Source organism: Macrotis lagotis, chromosome X (genome assembly GCF_037893015.1).
Source record: "Macrotis lagotis isolate mMagLag1 chromosome X, bilby.v1.9.chrom.fasta, whole genome shotgun sequence".
In the NCBI taxonomy this organism is placed as follows: Eukaryota; Metazoa; Chordata; class Mammalia; order Peramelemorphia; family Peramelidae; genus Macrotis; species Macrotis lagotis.
The window spans coordinates 626774453-626799248 of record NC_133666.1 but is presented as its reverse complement, the minus strand read 5'-3'; the positions used below and the strand labels follow the sequence as shown (position 1 = coordinate 626799248).

General features: G+C 37.9%; 1 long non-coding RNA gene across 1 annotated transcript in view; it reads left to right on the top strand.

Moving 5' to 3' along the window:
- LOC141500359 (uncharacterized) overlaps positions 1 to 24796 on the top strand; it is an 85191-nt gene that overhangs the window by 13093 nt on the left and 47302 nt on the right. Inside the window, exon 2 of the long non-coding RNA XR_012471914.1 lies at positions 1219 to 20730. This is a non-coding gene — a long non-coding RNA (uncharacterized LOC141500359). The remainder of the gene's footprint in view (positions 1 to 1218; positions 20731 to 24796) is intronic.

Genomic DNA, 24796 nt, shown 5'->3' with positions numbered 1-24796 from the left:
TTGCCTTCTCAATGGATGAGGAAGAGAAATGGGCAGAAGAGAGAGAATTTGGAATTCAAAAATTTTCAGAAAGGAATATTTTAAAAAATTTTACACATAATTGGGAAATATTTGATGAAATAACTAAAAATGTGCAGGGGGCTTTGTAGTTTTTAAAAGAGTGACCAAGGATTGATATTCCCAGCTTAAGTCAAGAAAAAAAAAACACTTACCAATCAGCGAGTGTTCTTTCTGTGTGACAAAACCAGCTATCTATCTCTGGATCTTTCCATACACTCAGACCATGAGCAAAGGGACACAGGGAATGCAAACTGCAGACCCAGTTTATTTTGACTTAGGAGAAGTAAAAATTCAACTTTTGCAGAAACTATGAGGAAGTTCAGAATGGAAACCTACCAGTTCTGCTACAGGCAAGTGTTTTCCTCAGTTCAAATCTGACCTCAGACACTTACTAGTTGGGGTGACCCTGGGCACCTTAACCCCGCTGGCCTTAGTTTCCTCATCTGTAAAATGAGCTGGAGAAGGAAATGGCCCCAATGGGACCACTAAGAATTGGACATGACAGCAATGGTCAATTAACAATAGCAACAGATTTAGACATGACTAAAACAGCTATACAGCAAAGAACTCCTGGATCTCTGCTAAACACTTTACAAATAGTACTTGATCCTCACAATCCTGGGAGCTGGGTGATATTATTACCCCCATTTGACAGTTGAGGAAACTGAGACAAATAGAGGTTAAGTGACTTGTCCAAGGTCACATTGTTATTAAGTGTCTGAGGCTGAATTTGATCTCAGATCTTCCTGACATCAAGGGCAGCTCCAAGGCACAAGACTGTGTCATCTAACTGCCATCTCTTTTCTCCTCTCCTCTCCTCCTCTGCCTTTGCTCTTTCTTTCCTGTGTGTTCTCCAAATGCCAACCTTAACCCCTTTCCACTCATTCAAACCATCCTTTATTTCTTTTTTCTAGGCAATGAGCCAGAAATTCAAAAATTCTAATAGTAAAATGAGTTCAAGGTATTCTTCTCATACATTATAATATGAGTAAGGTGCAAATACAGAAATATAAAGTACTCAAATAGTCCATTTGACTTGAAGATAAAGACATTCTTAGGGGCTGCTAAACAAATGCTTCATCTTAGAACAGACATTCTGAACCACTCACAATCTTGGCAGAGTTGGCAATGTTCAGATTTCTTGGTCTCTTATGGCAGGACTTTAGACCTTCAGCGATAGAACAATCCTCTGGAGGACTTCTTCTTGGAGGACCAGAGAGATGTTCTGATTTCCCTTTCTGGGAAACAGGTAAGTAAAGAAAATCTCCCTTTTGGAGGTCGGTACTCAACAATTCAACTCAGAAATTCTCCAACTGAGGATTACCCATTGAGGTAACCCTCTAAAGCTGGAAAAATCCATTCTCTTACAAAGAAACAGAATAACAGGGGGGGGAAAAAAAGCATAGACCTGGAGTCATCTTCTTCTCCAACAAGATGGCATTTTCTATTTCTTAGTAGAAGGGGAAATACTCTGACATTCCACTCTTACTTTTTTTTTGTTTTTTCATTTGTGATTCAACTTCCATCTTTAGGAAAAACATCTATTAATACAAATTCTTTGTAATTTAAAAAGTTATTAAAAATTTAAATTTTTAATAGAAAGACATCTACATAGTTACTGAAATTCTCAGAAGTTCTCTAGTACCCCACTTTACTCTTGCTACATTAATTACTGAAAGTTTAAGGAAGAGAAAACTCAAGAAAAGAAAAGTGAAAAATGGAGTGAGCCATATCAGAATTCACTCTTAGAGATGACAAAGAAAAATGTAATTCCTCTGACAAGAATCCATTGCCCTGACTCAATCATCAATCATCTTGGAGCCAGACTTAGTCACTGGGAAACAATTGAGTTCTCTGTGGGGTTTCAGCAAAGGACTAGAACCCAAGTTTATTTTTGTGAAAGGTGATCTTCAGTTAAGTGTCCATACCTTGTGTTTTCATCAGCGTGACTAGGGGACTCATGAAATTGAGGTTTCCTTGACCTCTTCTTCCCCATTACAAAGGAAGAAAAATATGAATCGATCCAGAGGGAAATAAGAGCAATTTCTGAAAAAAGTATTTATTTTAATGACTGGATTTGAATAAAATGTGCAGTTCAGTATAATACAGTGATTCTGAAGCTATGGGTAACAGTACTTGGGCAGGGGCTAAGCTTTGGTTGCTGGTAGATGAGAAGGGAAAGAGTAATTGGAAGGGGTCAGCAGGAAATTTGTATGCATTTGCTTCATATGTATGACAAAAGATTGACGCTGTTATCTTTTCAACCAAACTTCTTGGAATAATAGGATCATGGTTTTAGAACTGGAAAGGATCTTGGAATCCAACACCCTTATTTTTACAGGAGAAGAAACTGAGACCCAGAGAAATTAAGTGACTTGCTCCAATTTATTCACTCTTTGAAATATGTAAATATGTAAATTGAGTCATGAAATGACTCAGTGTAGCAAGTAAGCAAGCAATTTCTATAAACTAAATCCAACATAATATAAGCTCCTTGAAGGCAGAAACTGATTTTAATAGTTTGCCTTGGTGACTGGGGATAGCCTCTAGCTTCAATTAAATAAATATCATTTTTTGCTTGAAAAAGTATTGACTAGGGAATTCCTAATCAATATATTGAGGTCCCCTTTGGCTACCATTTTTTAAGTGTATATAGATGCTAATATGATTACTAAAATCTATGTAACCACAGTCTGGAATCAAAGTTATGGTTTTACATGAACTAGGTCGTGGGGACAAATCAAACATGAATTTTTTTTAATTTTTAATTTTTTGATGTTATTTTATTTTTCCAATAACATGCAAAGATAGTTTTCAACATTCATCTTTTTTGGAAGCTTTTGAATTTCATATTTTTCTATCTCCTGCCCTTCCCTCCCTCTTCCCTATGACAGCAAGTGATCTGATATAAATTGTACCTGTACAATCCCAAACATGGATTTCTAATCAATCAATAAACATTAATTAAGCACCTATTATGGGCCAGAGCAGTCAGATGCCCCAGTGGGTAAAGCAAAGTCAGGAGGACCTGAGTTCAAATCCGAACTCAGATATTTGATACTTTCTTACTGTGTGACTTTAGACAAGTCACAAGTCACATCCAAGGTCATCTCCAGTCATCTTGATTCATATTTGGCCACTGAATCCAGATAACTCCAGAGGAGAAAGTGAGGCTGGTAACTTTGCACATCATCCTCTTGCTCAAATCCAATCCACTTGCATGCCATAGCATCACCTCCCTGATGTCATGGTCTTCTCTGATTTAAGGAAAAACATCATCATCATCATCATCATCACCATCATCATCATCATCATCATCATCATCATCATCATCTTCACTATTTTCCAGGTATTACTCTGTGATGGAGATAGAATACAAAACCAAAATTTTGAAATTTAAAAACTTACATTCTCTAGGAGAGAAAGCATATACATAAATAATTGTATGTAAAATATATGAATATGTACAAAATAAGTGGCAATACCTTGTGGGGACAGAAATAGCAGATGAGGGAACCAGGATGGCTTTCATGTTTAGGTGTTGCTTAGGTGATGTTTTGAAAGAGGAGCAAGAGTGATGGGAATGCATTAAAGACATGGCAGAATTTTGTGCGGAGTTGTGGAGGAATGAGATAGAATATGAAGTTCAGGGAAGAACAAGTAATATAATTGGGCAGGTGCATAGAGTTTGTAATGGGGAATAAGATAAAATAAACCTGGAAAGTTTGGGAGTAGCCCACAAGGGGATTTCAAATCCAATGTGAGGTGTTTGTTTTTTATCCAATAGGTAATATTTGCACTAGATAGAGTAGTACTGGCCCTGGAGTTAGGAAGACCTGAGTTCAAATCCAGTCTCATACATTTACTAACTGTGTGATCTGGGCAAGTCACTTAATCTCTGTCTCAATTTTCCCATCTATAAAATGAACTAGAGGAGGAAATGGCAAACCATTCCAGTATCTTTGCCAGGAAAACCCCAATGGGATCATGAAGAGTTGGATATGACTGAACATTAAGTTATTATCATTATTGTCATCATCATCATAATCAACAATGACAACATCATCATCATTCTGCAGGCAATAGGGAGTCACTGAAAATTCTTGAGTAGGGGAATAACATGATTATGTTTGTGTTTGAGATAGATCATTTAGGGAGCTGTGTATAGGATATATTAGAGAAGGAAGAAATTAGAAGCAGAGACACTATTTATGAGACTTGTATAATCCAAAGAAGGGGAGAGGAGGGCTGGATGTGAGAAATGTTGTAGAAGTAAAATTGAAAAGACTCGTCCTTGGATGATATGACCAGTGAGAGAAAGGGAAGAAACTAGAATGAACTTGAGGTTATGAACTTACTGTTCTCAACATAAACAAGGAAATTTAGAGGTAGAGGAAGAGGAGGGACAAGGTTTTGGGGGGGGAGGGAAGATAAGGGATTGTGTTCTAAACAAGTTGAGTTTGAGGTGCTTATGGGAGCATTCAGATGGAGATGTTCAAGATAGAGTTGAGATGGGGGTGCCTAGGTGGCGCAGTGGATAGAGCACCGGCCCTGGAGTCAGGAGTCCCTGAGTTCAAATCCAATCTCAGACACTTAATTAATTACCTAGCTGTGTGGCCTTGGGCAAGCCACTTAACCCCATTGCCTCGCAAAAAAAAAATACAGTTGAGATGAGATGAGATGAGGACTGGATACATAGATCTGGAAGCCATTTACAATGAGGTAATAATTAGATCCATGGGAGGTGAGTGTATCCTGAGAATGGGTAGGTTATAGGATGAAAAGTAGACTCAGGACAGGGACTTGGAGGACCTCTATAGAACAACTTTTATTTAACCCAACAAAACATGCAAATGACTCATTGTCCTCCATCATCACAAGAGTTTTGAGTATGGAAGCCACATCCTCATCCCGTGGTTAGTCAATGTTCATCTCCTTCCTCTCCTAACCCTTATGATTCACAGTCACTGGCAGCTTAGGAGAAAACTCACTTCCCCTGCAACTATGCTCTGCTCTCTCTCCCATCCTTCACTTCAGCCCTTCCTTTCTGGAAATTCAATCTGGCTCTTCCCTCCCCTCCACTAAATCCTCAGAAATCCTCACTCAATTGCAAACAAATTTCCCCTCACCCTCCATCTCTGCCTCTTACACTTCTTCCGTCTTCTTGCAAGGATGGCAACCTGGCTCATCCAAAACACTCTTCAAGTAGCAATTGTAATCCTTGATCCACACAGTCGCTTCCAAATCCCCTTGTTGCTGGCATAAATCAACAATCTCTCTTCACAGACTCAGAATTTAATAGTCAAATGGGACTTTAATGTACTAGTCCAATCCATTTGCTGTTGTAGTTTGGGTCATGATTGACTTTCCAAGACCTCATTTAGGGTTTTCTTGCAAAGACTGTGAAGTGGTATGTCATTTCCTTTTCAAATCCATTTTTATAGACAAGGAAATTGAGACAAACAGGGTAGTGACTTGCTCAGAGTCACACAGCTAGTAAATGTATTAGGTTGGATTTGAACTCAGATCCTCCTGATTCCAGGCCCTACACTCTATCCACTGCATCACTTAGATGCCCTCAATTCCACTTTAGGACTTCTCTAATTGTCAGGGAGTTTTTGACATCAAATTAAAATTTCCTCACTAATTGAACACTCAGTTTTCTTCATCTTACATAGTCAGTTATTTGCCAAATCTGTCATTTTAACCTTTCAACATTTCTCACATTTTTCTCTCTATCTCCCTTCCAGGACCAGTAAGGAGGACAACTCTCTTGATCTCCCTTAGTCTTCTTCAAACCAGACATCCCTAGTTTCTCTAGTAGTTTCCACCTTTCCATCTCAACAGCATTTGACCCTGGTCCACCAGCTTCTTGTCCAGGATATCTCCACCTTTCTAGGCTTTCATGACATTTTTCTTCCTCTTTGACTCTTCTTCTTCTAAATCATCACCCAAGTCCTGACTCCCAAGAATAGATATTCCCTAGAGTTCAGACCTGCTTCTTCTTCTCATCTCTTTTTTTTTAATAGCTGATGACCTTATCAATTCTCATAAATTTAGTTATTATCTGTGTATATCCAGTCATAGTCTTCTTTCTGAACCTCCCTATTTCTTTTAAGACCACTGCCAGACTTCCAGTCACCCAGGTTCACAATCTTGGGGTCATCTTTGACTACTCATTCTTCTTCATCTTACATAGTCAATCATTTGCCAAACCCTGTCATTTTAACCTTTCAACATTATTCACATTTTTCTCTCTATCTCCCTATCTCTACTCACATAGCCACCACCTTAATTCAGGCCATCATCAACCTCCATCTCCTGGGCTAAGATAATAATCTCCTAAATGGTCTCCCTTCTTTTATTAGGTTGTGCAGTGGTGAAAGCACTAGACCTAGAATCATAAAGATCTGAATTAACTCTGACTTTAGACACTTACTAGCTGTGTGACTCTGGGTAAGTCAATTAACCACTGCCTGCCTCAGTTTCCTCAATTGTAAAATGGATATAATAACAGCATCCCAATATTGTTATGAGGATCAAAAATGATGTAAAGAGTTGAACAACACCAAATAGAAGTGTGCTTGGCAGGTAGGCATTTTAAAAAATGATTTAAAAAATCAGTAGGATTGTAGTTGTATGAGTAGAGAAAAAGATGTTGTGAAGGAAGAATGAGACCGAGTATGTCATTCTTAAACCAGATATTTGGGGGAATGGTGATTCCCTCAACAATAAGAAAGTTCAGAAGAGGGAAGGGTTAGGGGGCGAAGATAATGGGTTCTGCTTTGGACTTGATGAGTTTGAAATATAGTTCATCCAGTATGAGACATCCAAAAGGTAGTTGATGATTCAGGCCTGGAACTCAGGAGAGAGATTGAGGCTGAATATCTGCATAAAGATGAAGTCACAGGAGCTGATAAGATTTCTAAGTGAGATAGTATGGAGGAAGAAGAGGATTCAGAACAGAGCTTTGGTGGGACTCTCTCAGTTTATGGAAGTGACTGTTAAAACTATAGTATTGGACAAGAAGGAACAATATGACAGATTGGAGGTGTGATAAAAATTATCTTAGGGGGTTGTCAATTAAGTAATTCTGCCAGTCACTGAATCAATGGGAGAGATAGTAATTTACAGATTTTATTTTCCCTCGGGACCCAGACTAATCTGGATAAAAAAAATCAGGGAACTCAGAACATTATCTTCAGCAAACTTAAAGGGAATGAGAATGTAATCAGCCTAAATAAATGGATTTTTTTTTTACCAAAAACAAAAGAAGAAGATGGTATCAACTTTGCAGGGTGGGGGGAGAGAAGAACCCCACAACCTGGTCAGAATAGGAACTGTGACTGTTTCCCAAAGTCATTTATGTACACAAGTCATTGTGATGGAGGCCATGTCCAATTTTTATTATAGTGGTGGCAACAACTCTGAGTCAGAATTTCTTTCTCATCATAGTCTTTATCACAGTGGCAGCAAGAAGCCAGAGCCAGAAATTCCCTTGCCACAGAGGAGAACCAGGAAAGGACAATGTCATGAAAACCTAGAGAGGAAAACCTAGGTCAACTCAGATAGTTTAGGAGTAGAGATGATCAAAAGTTTCAAAGGCTACAAAGAGGTCAAGAAAGATGAGGATGGAGAAAAAAGGGTCATTAGAGTTGGTGATTAAGAGACAACTGGCAATTTGGGGAGGGCAATATCAGCTACATAAATAAGTTGGAAGCCAGACTGAAAAGGTTTAGCAAGTAAGTAAGAGGAGGAGAAGTTGGAGACTTTGAACAGTTTTCTCCAAGAAGTTGGCCCACAGAGGGAGGACAAGGGGGTCTAAAGTTAGAGTTAGTAGTGATCAAGAAAGATCTTTTTAAGGACGGAGTAGACATGGGCATGTTTAAAGGCAGTAGGAAAGCAGGCAGCAAATAGAGAAGCAGTGAGGAAGGCAGCAGGAGCAATATTCAGCTTTAATTTTTGTCTTGGTGTCCATTCATATCATTGGGATGATAGGAGACATTTATGATTTCTTGGTTCTGCTCACTTGGCATCAGTCCATATGATGATGCTCTAGCATCAAAGAAATATAACCAGAATGACTTAATCAATAGAAATGAACATCAAAAAAAAAAGGTAGGAAAGTTTGTATATGCTCCCCTTCCTGCCTGTCCTATAGCTGAAGTCTCCAAATGTGGGTCATTGCTTCCCATTAGAATGTGAATTCCTTAAGAGCAAGTACTTTTAAAAATTAGTATCCCTAATAATCTGTAATATATTATACATACATATATAATTAATATATCTAGTATTCCCAAACATATAAATTATATAAATAATATATATAATAATAAAATGTCTAAGTGGCACAGTGGATAGAGTACCAAGCCTGGAGTCAGGATGGCTCATCTTGCTGAGTTCAAATCTGGCCTCACACATTTATTCAAAGTGTGACCCTGGACAAGTCACGTAGTCCTGTTTGAATCAGTTTCTTCATCAGTAAAATGAACTGGAGAAGGAAATGGCAAACCACTTGAAGATGATTGCCAAGAAAATCCCAAATGGGATCACAGAGAATCAGACACATTGAGTTATTTTCCAGGCTTTAAAAAAATTTATCTTTGCCTTCACACTATTCTCTCCCTTCCTTCCCCCATTTTCTTGATGTGCTTATATATTAACCAGGGCAGTTAGGTGGTGAATATATGCATCAGACCTGAAGTCAGGAAGACCTATCTTCAAAAGCTCAAATCCATCCTCAGACTAATTGTATGACCCTAACTTACTACTGACTTCAGGGCTGGTGTTCTATCCATTGAGCCACCTAGCTACCCCATTCCTATTCTAAACTTGATGAGTCCCCCAAATATCCAAATTCTTTTTTCATCTCCCTCCCAGGAGCCTTTTCATGAAGGCAAACCTCATGCACTGGTAGGTGCATTTTCCCTTCAAACCTAACTTTAATCACAGCTAATCCAGCCAGCCTCCTCACTCTGTAGCCTACTTTTCCATTTCCTCACCCCCATTTCCAGTTCCCTTATGCGTGTTGTGTTAACCTATTGGAATGTAAGCTCTTTTGGGGCAGACTGTCTTTTGTATTGCTTGTATTTATTTTCTCAGCATTAAGTGTAGGATCTAACATAGTAAGGGCTTAATTAATGCTTTATCCAATCTAATCATTTCTTCAATATATCTTAAAAAAATCTAATAAATAGATTTTCTTTTTTTAATCAATATATTTTCAATATAACTTAAACATTTTTCTACCCTTAGCTTAATTAGCCAACCTCTCAGAGCATTCAGAACTTTATTATTCCTGATACTATTCTGAGGATACTTAAATGCATCCTATTACCTGACCTTGCTTTCTGTGTAAATCTTTCTAAAAATCTAAGCTGCTTAATGAGTTCCTTTTACTTCCACTTCAGTTTCTTCAGACAATATTGATTTTTCCTCCTCACTGGTTTTGTTTCCTCTTGTGTCTTCAGAATGTCAATTTGTGAGATCTTTCCTATTTCTCACAGGCTTACTTCTCCTAGAGAATGCTGTTCCCTTAGAATCCTCCCTATTCTTCCTCTGAAGCTTTTGAAATCTTCATTCCCTCCCCGCCGCAACCAGGGTGCATGTCTGACTGTGTTCTTTTTTTTCTTATCATATTCTCTAGGAGGCAGTGATCACTCTCCCCACCTTCCCCCACCATCACAGAATTCCTATTCATCATTTCAACCTCAACAGTCAGTTCCTTTCTGTTAATGAGGATCAGATCTAATCAAGAATTTCCCCTCATTAGTCTCTCTACTTTTTCCCCCTTTTCAGAAAAGCAAAAATACCAGATTTTTTTTGTGTATTAAGTTGAAGGGGGAAGGGGGTATTATCTGGAATCAGGGAGATCTGAGTTCAAATCTAGCCCTGGTCACACATTCTAGCTGTGTGACCCTGGGCAAATCACTTTACTCTATTTTCCTCAGTTTCTTTTTTTTTTTTAGTTTTTTGCAAGGCAAACAGGGTTAAGTGGCTTGCCCAAGGCCACACAGCTAGGTAATTATTAAGTGTATGAGGTCACATTTGAACCCAGGTACTCCTGACTCCAAGGCCAGTGCTTTATCCACTACACCACCCAGCCGCCCCCATTCCTCAGTTTCTTTATCTATAAGATGAGCTGGAGAAGAAAATATCAAACCGCTCTACTATCTTTCTCAAGAAAACCCCAAATGGGGTCACAAAGAGTGGGACAAGACCAAACATCTAGATTGAGGAAGGTAGTAGGTACTATATAAATTTTTTTGCAAATATTGCCTCAGGGGGCAGCTGGGTGGTGCAGTGGATAGAGTGTCAGTTCTGCAGTCAGGAGGACCTGAGTTCAAATGTGGTCTCAGATACTTGACACTGTGTGACCTTGGGCAAGTCACTTAATCCCATTGCCTTATCAAAAAAAAAACCCCAAATATTGTCTTAAAACAACATTGATAGGTAGGTGCTATTATAATCCTATTACAGATGTGGAAATTGAGGGTGACAGAAGTCAAGTGATTTGCCAAGGGAATCACTGAAAAGAGATTAGATTTAGATTCAGGTAGTACTGATTTCAAGTCTAGACTTCTATGAACTATAGTTCCCCCTAGTGACCACAGCAAATAATAAATTCAAAATATCACATTAAAAATTCTCCAGACATTTCTGATCTTCCTTCTTTTCTTTCCTCTTCATTAAAACCAACAACAAACAAAATTCTTCATTATTTTGTCTTTCTTTATTTTTGCTTCTCTAGCTCTAACCTCGTTTTTCTACTACCCCAATGGAGAAAAAGAAAAAAAAGAAAAAAGTATGCATAGTCAGGTAAAATAAATTCCCACATTGATTTTGTCTAAAAATGTCTTCACCATTCTGTCAAGAAGTGGATAGCATAGTTAATGTAATTTTTCTGGAATTAGGCTTTATCATTACATCAGTCAGAGTACTCAAGTCTCACAGTTTTTTTCCCCCTTACAATGTTGTTATTAGAGAAATTGTTTTCCTGATTCTTCTCTCCTCATTCTGGATCAATTCATATCGGTCTTTCCAGGTTTCTCAGTTCATCAATTCCTATGGCATATTTATGTATCATAGTTTGTCCAGTCATTCCCCAATTGTTGGATATACTTTCTTGGTTTCCAGTTCTTGCCCACTACAAACAAAGCTATTTTATTTCTTTTTGTATATATGTGACCTTTCTCTTTTTTCTTAGATCTCTTTGGGAATCTAGGTTTAGAATTGGAATTATTGGATCAAATGGCATGCATGGTTTAATGACATTTTGAACAAAGTTTCACATTGCTTTCCATTGACTGGATCAATTCACAACTTCACCAAATAGTGTATTAGTTTACCTTTTGTTCTATAGGCCCTCCCATTTTTCTGTTGTTGTCGTTGTTCCTTTTACCATCAGATGGGTAGGAGGTGCAAACTTAAAGTTGTTTTAACTTTAATTTGCAACTAGGTGATGCTGTGATTACAGCATTGAACTTGGAGATGGAATCTCACCTCAGATAGCTGTATAATTCTAGGGAAGTCACGTAATATTTCTTCATCTGTAAAATGGGAATAACAATAGCATCTACTTCCCAGGGTTGTGGTGAGGATCAAATGAGATAATATTTGTAAAGAACTTTGCCAACATTATATAAATGCTAAACTTAGCTGTTTATTAGAGTAGTTTTTCACTAGAACATTTGGTGCTCTTGGCTTTATATCATTGAACATTTGATTCTGTTGGCTTTAATTTCTTACTTTGAGAATGAGAATTATTAATATCCTTTGATCATTTATCTATTGAGGACTGTCTCTTGTTCTTATAAAATCAAATCAATTCCATATATTCCATATCTATGGTGGATATGGTTCCTTCACCTTTTCAAAGATGAAATTATTATTAAAGTAAATGATTACAAAAGATGCATCCTTTACTGGAGAGGGTAGTCAGGGAAGCAGTGTTTGGGGAGAACCAAGTTGCCATCATCATAAAAAAATAGAAGCATTGTAAGAGGATGTAAGGGACCTAAGGAGAAGGGAAGTTTGTCTGCAACAGAATGGGAATTTCTTTTTTAAAAATATTGTATTAGTTTTCCATTTATATACAATAGTAGTTTTTAACTATCATTTTTGTAAGGTTTTGAATTTTACAATTTCCCCCCCAACCCTCACTTCCCTCCCCCATCCCCCCACAGAAGACAGTCTGATAATCTTTACATTGTTTCCATGCTATACAGTGATTGAAATTGAATGTGTTGGAAGAGAAATTATATCCTCAAGGAGAAAATAAAATATTAGAGATAGCAAAATTATATTGTACGTAAGACACTTAAAAAAAATTGAAGGTAATAGACTTGGTCTCTGGATATAGGTGGAATTCGCCATCACAGGTACTTTAAAATTGTCCCTTATTATTGCACTGATGGAATGAGAAAATTCTTTAAGGTTGATCATTGCTCCCATATTGCTGTTAGGGTGTACAGTGTTCTTCTGGTTCTGCTTATCTCGCTCAACATCACTCCTTTTTTTTTTTAGATTTTTCAAGGCAGTGGGGTTAAGTGACTTGCCCAAGGCCACACGGCTAGGTAATTATTAAGTGTCTGAGGTCGGATTTGAACCCAGGTACTCCTGACTCCAAGGCTGGTGCTTTATCCACTGTGCCACCTAGACACCCCCTCAACATCATTTCATGCAAGTCTTTCCAGGCTTCTCTGAAATCCCATCCTCTTGGTTTCTAATAGAACAATCGTGTTCCATAGCATACATATACCACAATTTGTTCAGTCATTTCCCAGTTGATGGACATTCACTCAGTTTCCAATTCTCTGCTACCACAAACAGAGCTGCTATGGATAATTTTGAACAAGTGATATTTTCTCCCTTTTTCAGTATCTCTTCAGGGTATAGGCCCAGTAGTAGTCTTGCTGGATCAAAGGGTATGCACATTTTTATTGCCCTTGGGCATAGAGGATGGGAATTTCCTAGGATATAGTGGAAGGGAAGGATAGAACCAAATTGGAACTCAGGAAAGGAAGAACAGAGGTGGACAGCAGGAAGAGAGAGAGCAAGAAATAGTGGTGCGGAAGTGAATTTCTCCTAGGTAGCCAGTCATAAATATTAGGAAAGGGGACATGGTACAATGGATCCTATGATGGTAGAGGCTTCTGAGTTATTTGCATGTTTTGTTGAGCTATAAAAACTTGTTTTATATTTTAAAAAGCTTGCTTATTGGCCTACTAATCATCATTGCCCCCCAAGTCTCTTTCCCAGGCTTACTTTTCTTCTCTTCCTATACCCAAACTTTAGGTGTATCCTCATCTTCTGTGGTCACCTCAATGCAGATCTCTGTATTCAACCTTGACTATTCTCTGAGCTCTGTCCCATAATTACATGCTGGATATCCTCAACTTGTCCCCATAACAATCTTAAACTCAACATGTTAAAAAGAAACCTCATTATTTTTTCCCTACAACTTGCCCTTCCATCTCCTCCTCCAAACTTCCCTATTTTTGTTGAGGGTACCTAAATTTACAACTTCTGATCACGATAGACCCTTCTCTCTCCTTCACTGACCACATTGTTCAGGGACAGATCTTGTCAACTCTTTCCCCACTATTTCTTACTTATGGCCTCTCCTCTTCATTTAAATAGCTACCACCTTAGTTTAGTACATCACCCCATCCCTCATATATAACAGCCTCCTAATTGATATCACTGCTTCTTATCTTTCCCTTCTCCAATTCAGCCTGCAGAAAGCTTCCCAGATTATCTATCTTGAGCACAAAAATGACAATGTTACTCCCTTATTCTAAAATCTTCAGTAACTCCCTATTGTCTCTAGGACCAAATACAGACTTCTCAGTTTGGTATTTAAAGCCCTTCATAGTCTGGTTCTGGCATTTCTAGACCTATTTCATGCTATTGCCTTTTGTATTCCAATCTATTTTTGTGAATGCCTTCAATTTACAATGGCTATAATTTGTAAGTACCTAGTTGTTTTTATGTTGTTTCACCCAGTGGAATGTGAATTTCTTGTGGATAGTGACTGTGTTTTTGCTTTTCATTGCATTCCCAGTACTTAGCACCATCTTGGCACACTCCAGTTCAATCTCCATATTGCTGCTAATCATTTTCTTACAGCACAGATATAATTATGTAGAAAATTCTTTTGTCTCACTCTTGTCTTTAAAATCAAACAAATACCTCTGTTTTGCCTAGGCAGCCCAGCCTCAATCTATCTTTACAGCCTCATTGAACATTGCTCCTTTTCCTGAACTGCAAACCAGACAAACTGTCCATCTCTCTATTCTTCCTTCATTATAATTCATCTCTCTGGGTACATTTGCCCTGGACAGAGTTGCACAAATTCATCAACCTTATTCTGTCTTTTAGGGTCACTGAAACTCAGTGATGACAAAAGTCAGTATGAATGGGATGTCTTGGATGACCTTGATGTCTTCAAGATCTAACCAGGTTCTCAGTACTCCACAGCACTTTCATGGCCTTTAGAACTAATTGTTTTCATCTGCTCATTCAACTGGGAGACGTCATCACATGCTTGGGGTAGACATCCCACTAACTCTTTGATGGGTTTATGGCTCTCTGGTTACCCTCAATTGGTTCAGCACATCTGCCAAAATGGTTAACTGGGCTTTGACAGCTGTGCATACTACAGTTTCTTAGAGTCATGGGGGAGAGCTGAGCACCAGGTGGAAACTGAAGTTCGATGAGTAACCCTAAAAAGATTTCACACAAGAGGTACTAGTACAACTTACACACTCATAGACCTGAAAGGTGAAAGGTAAGCCTGTTAACCATCCTCTTCTCTGAAGAGCCCTCTGTTAAGGAAATCTCCCTCATATCATCTCAGAAACTCTGAAACTCAGGATCATTCCTGAGGTAACTAACCTCAAAGCTGGAAATGTCCATTTTCAGAACTGTTATTCAAAAAAAAAAAACAAAACAGGAAGACAGAAGAAGGCATCTAAATCTGGGAGGTCTAATCTTGTAAACATAAGATACATTGGACCTGGCTTCTGCTATTAGTCACCATTGCTCTTGGCAGCAGGTGGAGGAAGGGAAAAGGAATCTCTTCCCCCAAACTTCCTATACTCCCTTCTAGAATTTAAGGAAGAAAATATGAGAAAAGAACCCAGAATTCAGATTTGTTTCCATAGCTTGGATGCCCACTATTTCTCCCCTCAGGGTTTGAGGGAATAACCTTGAGAAACTGGGGGAGGATGGTTTTCTAGTTCTATAATTCACAAGCATCTAGAAATGTGATTTCCCTCCTTGGTAATCAGATTGAGAGCAATTAGTAAGACAGTCTTAATTAGTTTTTAACATAGGGAGAATTTAGTAAGATAGTATATATAGTTGATCCAAAACATCCTCTCCTGGAATTTGCGACATACATTTTCATGAACCTATACTGAATCCCAGGACAATTGGATTTGAGCTTAAGGAACATGTGTGGTAATGAGGCAACTCCTAGTTAGAAGGCCCTTTACTGGAGTCTTCATGACATGGCCCTTAGGTGTCTATAGTATTGATGAGGTACAAGAATGTTTGTTAGAGGTAATCCTAAAAGAATTCTGTCCAATCCAAGCAAAAGCCTTTTCTTTTGGGGGTCACTTCCTTAGCAGCTCAACTGAGCAGGGTGTGAGTTTTTTAAAGACAAGAGATGGGGTGATTGGGGACATATAGACGAAGGTCAGTAGTTTAGAGACATCCTAATCCAGTTATATGAGGCATGTGCAGTGCTTGTAGCAGAAAGTTACTTGTCTTGTTGACTGGGAACTTATCTTATTTCTGCTCCGGGAATTTATTGTTTTGTTGATAGGGGTCTTCTCTTGTTTTCTGGAGGCCTGGGCAGATACTAATTTCCTACTGGGATGAGGGGAGTAGAGACAAGGTCTTTTAATGATGTGATGGAATCCATCACCTCATCTGCTTGATTTTTCTGCCCACCTTCATCTAGTGCCAGAACTCTGTCTTTCCACACATCCTCCAATTATTCTTGGTTCCTAATGAACATATTCTTATCCCAGGGATCTTTTAAGAAGTTAGTAGATTCTTCTGTCCTTTGAAGACAAGATATTTTTCTGGACAAAAAAGGTGGAAAGTGTAGAAATGACTAAGCAAATACTTTCTAGAAGCTTGACTAGAAGACTTTTATCCTAAATTAGTGGATTTAAACTTAACTTCTGCTATTTTGTAGAAGCACCATAGGGTATGATCAATAAATTGCTCAATAAATTTGAGCAGATGTCAAAAGTAGTTGAGGTGCTTTTGATTGATTGAGAGCTGGCCTTATTTACACTTCTGATTGATTCAGAAAGACATGTTCTCATCTGAAAAGGAATTGGGCATTGGTCTTATTAGTTACTTTAAGTGGGGTACAGGAAATTGTCTAGGTTGGTCCACAGCCTCAGACAGTTTTCCATCCAGAATACATTTCCCATGACCTTCAAGATCAAGGGACAGGCAGAAGAGTTCATTTTTTCCTCTCAGCCTGTGTCTAGTTGTGGGGAAATGCCATCCCACCAAAAGTTCAGTCCTGCATTTTCATCAAGTTGAAGAAACTTTGAGGGACTCATCAGATTGATCAGGGATTTTTCTATTCACCCCTGCTACACAATGAAATGAAGTTTGTTTTCTCTTATGACAAAGCAAATCACTTAATAAAGAACAGTAGAACATAAATGGTCAATTACTCCTTTTAATGAATTTATAGGGAATTTAATGAAGTCCTATAAATAGTCAAAAAGATTTGAGAATGGTTGAAAAAATACAACTCAATGTATAACATAAAAGACATATATAGATTTAAATCACAAGATAGATGAAAACTTATTCTATAGCTAAGAAAATCTTGAATGACATGTAATAAAGTCAAATTAAAATGAGAAAGCATTACTATTGAAACATCATTTCAAGTAAAATTACCACTAGAACAATGAGATGGCACAGTGGATAGATTACCAGACCTGGAGTTAGAAAGACTCAGCTTCCTGAGTTCAAATTTGGCCTTAGACACTAGCTATGTGACACTGGATAAATCACTTCATTCTGTTTGTGTCAGTTTCCTCATCTGTAAAACGAGCTGGAGAAGGAAATAGCAACCCACTCCACTATGATTGGACCCCCAAAAAACCCAAATGGAGTCATGAAGAGTCAGCTTCAGTGTCTGAAAAGGTATTGCTGACAATGAAAGCATTGATATTTTTGTGCCAAGTAACATAGAAGTTAAATTTATGAAGGAAATGCATATAGGTTTACAAAAGAGTTAGATGGTTATTGAATTTTGTGGGAGTTTTTGATGTTCCACTAATAGAGTATGAGAAATCAGATCAAACCAAAAAAATGAATCAAAAAGGATTTATTAAGAACATACTATATATTAGGCACTGTGCCAAACACCAGAAACAAAAACAAAATAGCAATATAGTCCTTGCTCTCAAGTCCTTGCTCTCAATTTATATTTAATCAGGGAAAGAAAACACATTAAGGGGAGTGATGGCCAGGGAGGGATATTTTGGTCACAGAAGTCACAGGGAGAGTGAGTGGAGTCATAAATTATTTGACACATCCTTTCCAGGAATGGCAGTGTTCTTTTGATTACTGTACCCAGACCTAGAGGTGGAAAGACTGAGGAGTAGGTGTTGGGCTGAGTTGGGTTGGAAATGGGGAAGGTTCATGGGATTAGAAGCTGGTTTTCCCAGGGTGGTTAGAGGAAATTCTTGGTAGGAGGTAGAATCTGGAACTTGGCTAAACAAGAAAGAATTTTTAACCTTGAATTGTTGGCTAAAAACTATCCCATCTCTCACAGTCAAAGGATAGATGTTTTACTTTTCACCCCTGCCTTAAAACTCTGGTATCCCTTAGGGGATTGAGAGGTATGTAATCTCATCTGTGGACTCAAGCCTCCATTGACTATATTTACCCAATTTTAGTGGTCTCCTATACCTCAGATCTATTTAAATTATTTCCCCCAATTACATGTAAAAACAACTTTTAACATTCACTTTTAAAAATGTTGAGTTCCAAATTTTTTCCTTCCCTCTTCCTTTCTCCCACCCTCCTTACTGAGATGGTAAGCAGGTTGATATAGGTTATACATATGCAATCATGCAAAATATATTTCTATATCAGTAATGTTGGGAAAGAAGACATGGACCAAAAAACTCACCACCACCATAATAACCCGTGAAAAAATAAGTGAAAATATTCTGCTTCTATATACATCCAGACTCCATCAGCTCTTTGTCTGGAGGTCGATAGCATTTTTCAACCTGAGACCCTTTGGAATTGTCTTAGATTATTGTATGAGAATAGTTAAGTCATTAATAGTGACTATTGTAAAATATTGCCATTCTTGTGTACAACATTCATTCTGTTCACTTCACATTGCATCAGTTTGTGTAAAGTCTTCCCGGGTTTTTCTAAAAGCATTCTGCTCATCATTTCTTATAGCACAATAGTATTCTAACACAATCAAATACCACAATTTGTTTAGCTATCCCCCAATTGATGGGCATCTCTTCGATTTCCAATTCTTTGCCTTTACAAAAAAAGAGTTGCCATAAATATTTTTGTACAAATAGATCCTTCCCCCATTCCCTACTTTTTAAAATCTCTTTGGGATATAGACCTCCGAGTTCCATTTAATCATCAGATTAGCTTTTTTTTTGAAATAAAACAGAAAGTTATTTAAAAGGTTACAAGACATAGGAAGACATAAAGAGAGAGCGAGCGAGCGAGCGGCGAGAGAGAGAGAGAGAGAGAGAGAGAGAGAGAGAGAGAGAGAGAGAAGGTATAAGGTATAACAAGTATACAAACATCCCTCCTATATCCCTTCAGTCTCTGGGGTGGAAGGGTATCAGGTTTCTCTGAAAAGGAGACAGCAACATCTTGCTTGGAATTCTGCTTCCAAGGTCTCTAGGTTCAGGGGACTTCTTTACTTGTGTTTAGAATGGAAAAGGATTAATAAAACAGTCCCAAAACTCCAACCAGGTCTCAGGCACTGAAGAGGGAAGGAGGAACATTTAAATAAAAGCATTCAAAGTCAGTCTCAGAAATGAAATGTATTTGCTACCAGCAAGACTCTTCTTACTATATAAACCAATAGTCTATTGGCAACCCATCATTAATTATATTCATTAATGAATATAAATTTAAAATAGTAAATAAAATACTTGTGACCAGAGTAGTTCAATATATTCCCTCTGCCCCAAATAATTAATTATAGTGAAGTAGAGCTTGTAACAGGCTCAATATTAGGAAATAATTAATACAATAAATCATAAATAAAGAGAAATAATAAAATAATATAACTAAACCAATAAATGAAGAAGACTAAATATAGCATCTATTTATATAAAGAAGAGTAAAAAGGATTAGAAAAGGATTTTCCTTAATATGATTGTTTTTTGGTTTTTGCAAGGCAATGGGGTTAAGTAGCTTGCCCAAGGCCATACAGCTAGGTAAGAAGTGTCTGAGGTCAGATTTGAACTCAGGTATTCCTGACTCTAGGGCTGGTGCTCTATCCACTGCACCACCTAGCCATCCCCTTAATATGATTTTTAAAAAATAGTATTAACTGAAGTTCAGATTTACCATTATGTGTAATGGAGAAACATTAGCTCCATTTGCACTAAAAATGGATAAACCCCACCCAGCACTGCTACTCAACACAATTTTAGACATTTGTTGTACTGCCTGAACTATACCCACCCAGGCTGGCTTGTTACTCTGCTTTCTACAGTCTTTAATTTTTTTCATTTTTTCTATAAGTAGCTTTAGCACAGTTTCTGGCAAATAGTAGGTACTCAATAAATGTTTATTGACTATTGATTGATATATTGAATCTGCAAAGAGATCATCAGTCAATTAACAAGTTAGGGGATGTAATATGTGTTATTTATAAAACATATAAGTAGCACAGCTATGTGGAACAGTGGATAGAGCATAAGGCTTAGAGCAAGGTCTGAGTTCAAATCCAACCTTAGACACTAGTAGTTATGCAACTCTGGGTAAGTCACTTAACCCTGTTTGCCTCAGTTTCCTTATTTGCAAAATGAACTGGAGAAGGAAATGATAATCTACTCCTGTATTTTTGCCAAGAAAATGCCAAATAGAGTCACAGAATGTAGGATACAACTCAAAATGACTGAGTAACATACACATATGTATATATGTCTGTGAGTACAGCTTTAACTATCAGGAGGACTCTGACTACCTATGGAAACTGTTTTGCCTAGTGGGTAACCCAAGTTCTTTACAGATCTAAAAGCATGACTTAGAATCAGCAAACTAGACAGTTCTCTCATCATTGCTCTGAGGTCTTAATTCTGTGTCTTTTTTGGGAGGGGGAGGTTCTTTCCTTTTCATTAATGTCTGATATCATTTCTAAATAACATATTAAGCACTTTGTCAACCTAAAAGGACTATATAAATGTTAGCTATTATTATTTTCTTACTTATAATAGGTTTTTAGGATTATAGATTTAGAACTGGAAGGGTCCTTAGAAGTCATCAGGTTCAACCTTCTCATTTTACAGATGACAAAACTGAGGCTCAGAGAGATCATGTGCCTTGCCCACTTAGCTAATGCATGTAATGGCCAGTCATTAAATCAAGGAATGGATGTTACATGCTCATTGTGGACTAGAAACTGTGGTAAGTCTTGGGGACCCAATACAAAGAAAGCATAGTAAGTGGTTGTGGGCAGACAACATCTAAACAGCTAGCTGTGTTCCATAGAATTTAATGAAATCTACTGCAACTTCTTTTCCTTTCTTTGTTTTCTATAGTAAGTAGCCCGTATATACTCAGGGGATCATTATCCCAAATCCTACTCAACCTGGCAAGTTGAAACCTTAATTTGCTTGTTACTATAGCAAAAGCCAAGTTATAAAGAAGCTTTTGAATACTAAGTTCTAAGCTTCTGCTTTGCCCATTGGACTTCCCTCATGTCGTACCTCTTCTTGACAGGTAGGTAGATGGAAGAAAAGAATATGGAGAAAGATTATGGATTTTGGAACTCACTAAGATCAGTTTGACCATTTCTCAGAGACAAACTAGGGAGAAACTCTGGAGTTAGATTCACCTCTAGTCAAGTCTCTCTATAGATATGAGTGGGGAGAGGGGAGGATAGGGGAGAGGCCTATCTCATCCAGTATTATTTTGGTCCATTCTCCACCACAATTCCCAGTCCTTTCTACTTTAGGTCCCTCCTTCAAACTGCTACAGTTCCTCAATGATCTGTTCCCATTTCTTCCTCTCTGCTTGTCACAAGTTGCAATGTTAATCCATAAAGGAAGTTACAGTCCCCAGGCTATCTTGGACCCCTGGGAGGTCCCAGTGTCTTTATCTTTCCATCTTGGAAACCAATTAATCCTAAGAATTTATTAAACACTTATTAAAAGGTGCTTGCTCCTTGGAAGGAAAGTTCTGGCAAATCTGGACAGCATATTAAAAATCAGAGATATCACCTTGCTGACAAAGGTCTATATAGTCAGAACTGTGTTTTTTTCAGAAGCAGTGTATGATAGTGACAGTTGGACTATATGGAATGCTGAGTGCTACAGGATTGACACTTTGGAATTATTGTGGTAGAGAAGCCTTTTGAAAGTCTCTTGGACACCAAGGAGATCAAATCAGTTAAAGAAATTAATTTGGACTGGAAGGGCAAATGCTGAAGCTGAAGTTTAAATACTTTGGTTGCCTAATGAGAAGATGGAACTTCTTGGAAAAGACTCAGCTGTTGGGAAAGAGATAGTTTTGTTGGAAACAATGAATACCAACTTGGACAGACTTAGAGAAATGGAGGATGTTAGAAGGGTCTGGTGTGCTATGGTTCATGGGTTCACCAAGAGTTGGACAAGACTCAACAACAATAGCATGTATCAGTTAGGTCAGCTAGGTGACACAGTGCACCAGGCCCGGAGTCAAGAAAATTTATCTTTGTGAGTTGAGTTCTGGTCTCAGACATTTGCTAACTGTGTGACTTTGGGTAAGTAATTTAAATCCTGTTTGTCTCAGTTTCCTTATCTGTAAAATGAACTGAAGAAGGAAATGGCAAATCTCTCTTTGCTAAGAAAACCAAATGAGGTCATGACTGAAATGACTAAACAACTGTGCACTGGGATTATAAAAACAAAGGGGAACAATCCCTCCTTTTAAGGAACATATCTTCTTGTATGGAAATATGGGCATAGAATGCTAGCCTAGACATCCTCTGCTCTGCTCTGCTCATCTGGAAGTAGAATCATGTTGCTTTTCTTGAGATGAAGCCCATATAAGCCCTGGCACAAGACTACAAAATCTCTTTCTGCTTTTCAACTTTTTACTTGACCTTGACCTCACAACTGAAAAGAGAGACAGAAGAAGTTGTTGTTCAACTTCTCTACACCAGAAAAGAAGTATCATGATATGCTGGCATCTCCATGATCTTCTCAATGTGGGTACTCCCTCTCTATGCAGCATATGATCTTGACTCCCAGTGGCTCTTGTCCAACCCTAACAAGTTTATGGCACATAAAAGAAGTTTCTTAAATGTTTGTTGATTTATTGATTGTCCTTATTCTCCTGTAAATCCTCCTCAGGGACTCCCATATCTCTCATATTCTTGCTGTTGCCCAGGCAGACCCTCATGTCTGGAATGCATTACCTCATTCCTTCCACCTCTTGGAATTCTTAGTACCTTTCAAATCCAAGCTTGAATGCCAACTTCGCTCGAAGATATTCTATCTCCCATTTGCTAATATTTCAACCTAACAGTTATTTCATAAGATTTTGTATTTTCTTTTCAATGTATGTAGTTTCCCCCTCAAAAGAATATAAGCTCCTTGAGAGGAGGGACTATTTTTTTGTTTCCCTAATACCTACCTATCCCCAATACCCAATTGTAGACCCAATTCCTAGCAGACAGTAAATACTTAATAAATACTCATGGATTGATTATAGAGATGGAACATAGATAATAGAGAAAGTCAGCATCCAAGACTAAGGTTATTGATATTTCCTCAAGTCATCTTTGTTTGTTTGTTATAATAAGGTATATTTTCCCCCAAGTATTTGATAATCCCCATTCTTCAATTAGTCTGAGAATTTGTTTCTCAATACTGTTACTATTGTGTCACCTCTAGCATGGAATTTCTCTTTGAATATTTGGTCTACTGCAACTTCTTTTCCTTTCTTTGTTTTCTATAGTAAGTAGCCCATATATGCTCAAGGGATCATTATCCCAAATCCTACTCAACCTGGCAAGTTGAAACCTTAGAATAAGCTTATTTTACTATCTCCCCTCAGAACTTTATTGCTCTTGGTTCCAGACTCCATTTCCCTCCCAATATCATTATTTGTCATCATCATCACCATCAACAACAGTATCAGCAACAACATTTTTTAAAAAGATAGTTACTGGAAAGATACAATATTAACAAAGTATCTCTAATGGAATGGCGAACTAGCAAACTTTTCCCAGGACAAAACCCATGCAACAATCAAAAGGTGGAAGGGCCAAGTTGGCACAATCTCAAACTTTCAATCTATTACATGGTTTTGGTCTTCTACCAAACTCATGCTTGGGCAGGCATTGTAGATGCTGCTACATATGATACAAGCTTGAGGAACTCTTTTGTCTTTTTTGTTTGCCTCTGTATACTTCCTAGTTTATTTGTGTCCTTCCTAAAATGTGTCAGAGAAGATCAAGGAGTAGTTTACCTGTCAGATCTATGGAAAGGGAAACAGTTTATGACCAAGGAAGAGATAGAGAACATCATTCAAAACAAACTAGATAATTTTGACTACATTAAATGAAAAAGCTTTTCCACAAGCAAAACCACTGTAACCAAGATCAATAGGAATGTAGTAAATTGGAAAACAATTTTTGCAACTAGTATTTCTGACAAAGGACTCATTTCTAAAATATACAGAAAACTGAGTCAAATTTTCAAAAAAATAAGCCATTCCCCAATTGACAAATGGTCAAAGGATATGCAAAGGCAATTTGTAGCTGAGGAAATCAAAGCTATCCATAGTCATATGAAAAACTGCTCCAAATCATTACTTATTAGAGAAATGCAAATTAATACATCTCTGAGATACCATCTCACACCTCTCAGACTGGCCAATATGACCAGAAAGGACAATGATCAATGTTGGAAGGGATGCGGGAAATCTGGGACACTAATACATTGTTGGTGGAGCTGTGAACTCATCCAACCTTTCTGGAGAGCAATTTGGGATTATGCCCAAAGAGCAACAAAAATGTGCATACCCTTTCACACAGCAATACTACTGCTGGGTCTATATCCTGATGAAATTATGAAAAAAGGGTTAAAAACATCACTTGTACAAAAATATTTATAGCAGCCCTGTTTGTGGTGGCACAAAATTGGAAATTAAGTGGATGTCCTCCATTTGGGGAATGGTTTAACAAACTGTGGTATGCCATGGAACACTATTGTTCTATTAGAAACCAGGAGGGATGGGATTTCAGGGAAGCCTGGAAAGATTTGCATGAACTGATGCGGAGCAAGATGAACAGAACCAGAAAAACACTGTACACCCTAACAACAACATGGGGGTGCTGATCAACCTTGATGGACTTGCTCATCCATTCATGCAACAACCAGGGACAATTCTAGGCTTTCTGCAATGGAGAATACCATCTGTATCCAGAGAAAGAATTACGGACTTTGAACAAAGATAAAAGACTGCTACCATCAAATCAGAAAAA